Consider the following 7,920-nt stretch of genomic DNA (forward strand, 5'->3'; position numbering starts at 1 on the left):
CTGGGCCTTAGCCCTAAGGAGAACAATGGGGACCCGTGCTCGGAAAGGTGCCTGCGGGGCATCCGGGGAGCCCTTGGAGATCTCAGTCTCCGCCTCACCCCCCGCCGCCCCCCCACCCCCGCTGCTTACCAGCGTGTCCTCGAGTCTACACATGCATTGCAAAGGGGAGTTTGCAGACACTCCCTCACATTGTGGACACAGCTCCTTTAAGAGCACAGGACTTTGACTATGTTGGGGATCGCCCTCAGCAGACTCGCTCAGGAGAGGAAAGCTTGGAGAAAAGACCACTCATTTGGTTTTGTAGCTGTCCCAACAAAAAACCCCAATGGCATGATGAATCTCATGAAGTGGGAGTGTGCCATTCCAGGGAAAAAAGGGACCCCTTGAGAAGGAGGCTTGTTTAAACTAAGCATGCTCTTCAAAGATGACTATCCATCCTGACCTCCGAAATGCAAATTTAAACCACCATTATTTCACCCGAACGTGTACCCTTCGGGCACTGTGTGCTTGTCCATCCTCGAGGAAGACAAAGACTGGAGGCCAGCCATCACAATTAAGCAGATCTTATTAGGAATACAGGAACTTCTAAATGAACCAAATATTCAAGATCCAGCTCAAGCAGAGGCCTACACAATTTACTGCCAAAACAGAGTGGAATATGAGAAAAGGGTTCGAGCACAAGCCAAGAAGTTTGCACCCTCATAAGCAGCGACCTGCGGCAACATCAAAAGGAAGGGATTGGTTTGGCAAGAACTACTTGTTTTTTGCAGATTTAGCGTTACTCTATACAATTACTAGTCACCTAGGGGAGGTGGGCAGGCGCCATTTTCTATTTCTGCCACTGGTACACAGTTCTCCACTTGCTGAATTGCCCAGTTTTTCATACAGGGTCTCTTCCTTCAGTCTTTTGTATTTTGATCGTTATATAAAACTTGCTTTTATTTTAATATTGATGTCAGTATTTCAACTGCTGTAAAATGATAAACTTTTATACTTCTATGAGTCCCTGAGGAGCTAGTTCCCTTTGCTCGCGGTGCAGGCATGCTTCCCCTGTGAGAGCTGTACTACCCTCCAGTTGGCTGTATGAAAAGGAAATAGCCTGTCCCCTTCCCTCACGCCTCTGTCCTTCTCTCCGCAGAACCCGGGTTGTGTTGCTATGAGCCTCAGATCCAAAGTCAGCCAGCCTCTTGTTTTCGCATCACTTCCTTTGTGTTTATATGGCGTTTTGTCTGTGTTGCTGTTTAGAGTAAATAAACTGTTTATATTAAAAAAAAACAACAACTCAGCCATAACTTTTTTTAGCATCCATTTATGGAGCTCCATGCATGTGTAGTCTCCTATTGTTTTCACTAGTCCTTCCTGGTGGTAACTCTTCACTTCCTTTTTGTTTATTTTTTAAATTTTTATTACTTTATTTTATTTTTTAACCTTTATTTTTAGAAGTATTACAGATGTCTCCCCTTCCCCCCCCCCCCATTGATCCCCTACACACTGTACCCAACCTCCTAGGCCTTCACCACACTATTGTCTGTGTCCATGGGCTGTACATATATGTATATGTATATATGGGGTCCCTTTTTTCCCTGGAATGGCACACTCCCAGTTCCCCAGTTGAACTTTTCACTTTCAACTATCTTTCCACCAGGATTAGACACTAGTATTGCCTCTAATTTTCACCACCTGAAGCAACATTGTGATGAGCTTCCTTGAAATGTTTTTGTATGGAACTCTGTGTCTTTGGGTGGATTATCCAGGAGTACAATTGCTGGGTCATAAATATGGGGATCTTTATTTGGACTATTCCATATTCTCTGCCAGTTTAACAAATGTAAAGTGATGTCTCATTGATTAATTTGTGTTTCTCTGATTACTAACGAGTTTGAAGAGCTTTTCATATGCTTGTTAGCCTTTTGGATTTCCTCTTCTGTAAATTACCCAATCATGTCCTTAGCCCATCTTTTGTTTGGGGATCCCAGTCTTGTGTTCCTTATATTACTATCAGTCTCTTGTGTTCTTTATATTGCATATCAGTCTCTTATGGCTTTATAAATTTAAGGAGCTTCTCCTAATTTGTAAGATTTCTGTAAACTTTATCTATGATGTCCTTCATTGGACATTGGACAGAAAGACCTAATTATGATGTAATCAAATTCATCAATTACCATGCTGATGATTTGTGAGATAATATTAGGCGGAAGCATTGTTTAAGAATATTTTCCACCACCTCTAGGTCACAAGGATATTCTTTTACATTTTCCGATACAAACTTTATAGATTTGGTTTTAACATTTGGTTCTAAATCCATCTGCAACCCACCATTTGCATTTACTATTGAAAAAGGGATCCAGTTTTAATATCCCACATATTGCAGGCCTATTTTCTTGACACCATTCACTAACCATATGTCCTTCACACTACTGAGTACACCTCCACCCTTTCCTCTGGTACTTCTATCCTCCAGGTAACACCATTTATGCCATAAAGGAAGTGTGAAAGGGAGGGGTGAGGCTAAAGAGTTTCTTTAGGTCATTGCCACCCTTGCTGAGTCAGTAAGTAGGTGTAGGTTTCTTAATCCCCAAGGAACCTGATCATGCCAGTTGCCTACACTTGTCTCGGTGTCTGTGGATGGAAACTAGCATCATTCCTTGAAATACGTCATGGTGTTTCATGAGCAAGAGAGAGAGGGGGGGTGATCAGTAGAGGAGATAAGTCCTATTGGAAAAAGGGAAAACAACCTCCTGTATGTTTAAATATTGTGTCTATAAAATTCCCATAATCTCTTGTTTCAATGAGCCTCAATGAGTGGGTGCACATAAAAGAACTTAGAAAAATATTAAGCCTACTTATGGAAAGTAATATTACTTTTATCTTGTGTTTACTTTGCAATCTCCTGTAGTCCCAAATTTTCAGTATAAAACTGGTCTTTCTTCCACATCACAGGTGGGAAAACAGAGAGAAAAGTTCAAATTAACAACATTTTAAAGGTCAAGTGTGTGACAGTTTTCTTCATGTTCCCTATCTCTGATTCCCATGCTCAGTCATGTGCTCAATAAATATTTAGTATCCTTGATTCTGTGCAAAGCACTGGTATCTTGAAAATAATGTAATATTTACCAGTTGAATTTGATCTTATGGTTACATGCTAATTTTTTTCCTTTCCTTTCCCCATGGAACACCCTCAGACACTTCAAAATAGAAAGCTAAGAAATGTTTTCCCACGGTCTCAGAGCAAGTCAGAAAAGACTTAGAATTTGAACCCAGCCCCCTGCCTCCTCCCTTAACCAGGTCTTGCTGCTGCTAATTGTGATCTTAGATCATCAAAACTCTAGCTTTTCTAACAAGTGCATCCACATTAACAAACTTAGCTAGATTTGGCTGCGTTTTCCTCTTCCATTCCTTTCTTTTTTCTCCTTTTATTTTCCTTCAGATAAAACAGATTTGTATGTTGTCAGCCAAATTAAGACAAATCCTCATTTATCCCATTTACAAGCTCAGCAGAGAAATGTCATAAAGGTATTCACAACCTTATTCTTGCACCTTTAAAACCTAATTATTGCAAAAGAATGTACAGCAAAAACTTAAAATGAAACTTCAAAACTGGCAGCTTGTATTGACTATGACCTTCTATGGAAAAGGTATAACTATTCTCTAATATTAAACACTCATTGTTGTACATATTACATTTAACACATTGCAAAATACTTAGACACATCTCATTGGAGAACCTCACATAACCCTTTGAGGATGAAATCCAAGGATTAGTGCTCCCCATTTTGCCGATTAAATAGGTGGGGAGAGTTTAGTGACTGATGAGCTTATAAGATCACACAAGTTTCATTTGGCAAATCCACATCTTCTTGTACTACTAATATATTTTCTGAGAATAACACTTCTTTGAAAGAAATTTCAATTTATTAAAGCAAAACTAAACTTGCTTACAGATTACACAATGCAAAACCTTGTAATGCATGGGGAAGTAGTTTCTTACACCCTTTTCTCATCAATGAAATGAACTTGGCCAATCATGAGCAAAAGTGATACATTCAGGAAGTTTGTCATCTGGATCTTAACACCCTCTGGGCTTCTGTTTGCTTCACACCTCTTCATCCATCCAAAAAGAATAAAGCATTTCAAAGATCAATGTGTTACCCTTCTGGCTGTCTACAGGGCATAAAGAAACAGTCAGTAAGGACAAACCCCTATGTATCTCTAAGAAGGTAGTTAGTTCTCTTTTACCTTTTGGAGAATTGTTGTGTGTGTGAGAGAGAGAGAGAGAGAGAGATAGAGATAGAGATAGAGATAGAGATAGAGATAGAGATGAGAGAGAGAGAGAGAGAGAGAGAGAGAGAGTTGAGATGTAGGTTGAAGCAGCAGAGAGATGAGTTGAAGGATGTTCCTGCCATCCAGGAAAAACTTATAAGCTCTTTGTATTATTTCTACCACTGAAAAACTCAGCCATTCATGTATTCATTCACTCAACATTTATTAATACAATAATTTATCAAATACACACTCTGCATCTGTTCTGTATTTTAGGGGTCCAGTTATACTCTCCCAGGCTCTTGGGCTAGATAGACATATAAATGAATAAGTGAGCATAGAGTGAAAGAAGCATAATAGACACTAAGTATAACAGAGTACAAAGGAGGAAGTAATTGACGTGTGAGATGGAGGTCAGCAAAGATCTCTCAGAAGAATATATTTCAGGTGGAGTTGTAAAGAGAAGTACAGCTTAGTCTGCCAGATGTTCCATATGGCATGAAGGCCTGAAATGGACTGGTACATTCATGAGACTATAAGTAGTCCAGTGATGAACACTGATAGTACCAAGATCATGGAGAGATGTGTATGTCACGGGGAGTGTACTTAAGTTGTTTTCATCTGACAAACATCTCTTCCCCCTTCAAATGATAATAACACCCTGATTTTTGTGGGGAACCACATTTCCCTACTCCTTGTCATCTTAGTTGGACTGTCTTTCATGTCAATCTCCTAGGGACAGACAGTACTCAAGCTATCCAATCTAAGACTCCATCTTCCTTGGCTACAGAGATTAGTTCAAGGTCCAAGATCCAAACTAAGCCAATAAGAACCTTTTCTAAGATTTGGTGTATGGACAATGAGTTAGGGAGTCCTTCTTCCTTTGGAATCTTGAACTGTATGGATTGTACAAGCCTGAGAGTTATAAGTAGCTACCTTCTTCAGCCTCCTACAGGTTGTCCACCAAATGAGACAGACATAGAGGGAGGTAGAATCCAGGGTAGAATGAGAGAGAACAAGAGAAAGGGAAGATGATAGTATCCCTTGAGCCCAGTGGCTGAAGCTTTGGATCAATTCCCTTGATTTTCTCATTATATGAGTTCTCCTCGAGCCACCTTAAATGACTTATGACCCCCAAAATCCTGAGTATTAACTCATGTTAAGGACTTTGGACTTTATTATCAGGGCAATGACAAAGTCTGTGAAAAGTTTAGAGCAATGAATAGATTTGTACTAGTGTTTTAGAAAACATATGCTGGCAACAGTGTAGAGAATGGAAGTGTAAGAGGGGATTGTCAGTTAGCCACTTACAAAGTTCGGATGATAATCTACGTAAGAGCCAGAAAGGCATGAACTAAGGCAATGGAAGTGGGCATGAATAGCAAGAATCTATATTGAGGAAGATTTCATTGGTAATCAGCTTGGTAAAGGGTATGAGGAGAAGGAAGGATTTAGGAATAATTCTTAGGATTCTTGCATGGATTTTTTTTAATGGGTTTTTTGTTGGTGGTGGTGGTGGTGGGTTTTGGGGGTTTTGTTGTTGTTGTTCACCCAAAGGGGGAATCCAAGAAGAGATAAATATTGGGAGTGGGAGAGGTAAATTAATTTAAGGAACTTTTTAATTTAAGATTTCTGTGGCACATCCATATGATGATATCCAGGTGGCAGTTAGTTACATAGTTCTGGTGCTCAGGATGAAGATACGGGCAGGAGACCCAGATTTGGGTGTCATCACTATATAGGTAGATCAAAGCTTTTTATGTGGAAGAGATCACCCAGGGATACTCTGAGGAGTGAGAGGAGAAATGACCAGAGACTGAACTTGGGGTAATGATGGTATTGAAAAGGTGAGTCTGTGGTGTAACTGGAAAAGAGATGTTGGAGAGATAGGAGGAGTCACAGCAGACTGGTGTCCTAGAAGCCAACCTGTTAAGAAAGAGGAAGTAGTCAATGGTATAAAATACCTTAGAGAGGTCAATTTGGGTTAAGACAATGAAGAGTCCTTTATGTGACTATTTGAACATCTTCAGTGACTGTAGTCTGAGTACTTTCAGGGGAGCCAGAAAGATAAAACTTGTTCAGCAGAGGGATGCTGCAATATTTCATCCTGTTAATGCCGAATGGCATGAAATTTAAAACTTATGATTATTTCTGGAATTTCCCATTTGATATTTGTGAGCTGTTATTGAAATATTTTCAGCTATCATAGGTAACTGGAACTGCAGAAACCAAACCCACAGATAAAGGAGAACTACTGTAAAATGGTTTAGAATTCAGAATGTAAACAGTTTCCATTCATTGTTTAATTTTTTTTTTATTTTTATTAAATCTTTATTGTTCAGATTACATTTGTTCCTCTTTTTTCCCCCCCATAACTCCCCTCCTCCCCGTTCCCGCCCCCCCCCCCCCCCCCCCCCCCCCCCCCCCGTCCCCACCCAGCAGGATGCATGTTTGTTGTTCACAATTTGTATCTTTACCTTTTTCTTCTTCCTCTTCTTAAAGGATACCTTTCAGCATTTCGTATAATACTGGTTTAGTGGTGATGAACTCCTTTAGCTTTTCCTTATCTGTGAAGCTCTTTATCTGACCTTCAATTCTGAATGATAGCTTTGCTGGATAAAGTAATCTTGGTTGTAGGTTCTTGGTATTCATCACTTTGAATATTTCTTGCCATTCCCTTCTGGCCTGCCAAGTTTCTGTTGAGAAATCAGCTGACAGTCGTATGGGTATTCCCTTGTAGGTAACTGAGTTTCTTTCTCTTGCTGCTTTTAAGATTCTCTCTTTGTCTTTTGCTCTTGGCATTTTAATTATGATGTGTCTTGGTGTGGTCCTCTTTGGATTCCTTTTGTTTGGGGTTCTCTGCGCTTCTTGGACCTGTAAGTCCATTTCTTTCACCAGGTGGGGGAAGTTTTCTGCCATTATTTCTTCAAATAGGTTTTCAATATCTTGCTGTCTCTCATCTTCTGGCACCCCTATTATTCTGATGTTGGTACGCTTGAAGCTGTCCCAGAGGCTCCTTACACTATCTTCGTATTTTCGGATTCTTTTTTCATTTTGCTTTTCCGGTTGGGTGTTTTTTGCTTCTTCGCATTTCAAATCTTTGGCTTGATTCTTGCGCTCCTCTGGTCTGCTATTGGGTGTAATATTCTTTATTTCCGACCGTGTATGCTTAATTTCTAGTTGTTTCTTTATCATAGCATCGAGGGTCTCATTAGTTTTCGTGAGGCTCTCCAGAAGTTTATTGCAAGCCCTCAAAATTGCGTTTTTTAGCTCTATATCCTCCATTTCTGTCATGTTTTTTTGTCTCCGCATTTTTTATGCTTTCTTGGTGCACCCCCTAGTGGTCTTTGTGCGCAGTCTTGTTCTAGTTGAGCCTTGATTGTTGTAGTTAATACTAGAGGGATTTGACCACCAGGCCGACTGGCTGTGTGAATCAGCTGTGTCTGCCGCGGAAAACTTCTGTCCTCTGGGGAGGTGCTAATCTAGCCTTTGCCTGAGGCTATCCGGCAAATGGCTCTGCGCAGGGCTTGGGCGGGGCGGGCTCAACAGGGCGGGCGGAGGGAGCCGTTATGGTGCCCTCAGTCCTGTTCCCAGAGGCTCTGCTTCTCAGAACCCCCGGAACCGCTGCAAACCTCGGAGGGAAAGCTGCCTTCCAACTGA

The 7,920-nt window shown here is 40.7% G+C and overlaps 1 pseudogene; it reads left to right on the top strand.

Annotated features, from left to right (window-relative positions):
* The first annotated feature begins 225 nt into the window (after positions 1-225).
* On the top strand, positions 226-749 carry LOC102263002 (annotated as a pseudogene).
* Positions 750-7,920: the final 7,171 nt, after the last annotated feature.

The sequence above is a fragment of the Myotis brandtii genome, unplaced genomic scaffold (assembly GCF_000412655.1).
Source record: "Myotis brandtii unplaced genomic scaffold, ASM41265v1 scaffold250, whole genome shotgun sequence".
Classification (NCBI taxonomy): Eukaryota; Metazoa; Chordata; class Mammalia; order Chiroptera; family Vespertilionidae; genus Myotis; species Myotis brandtii.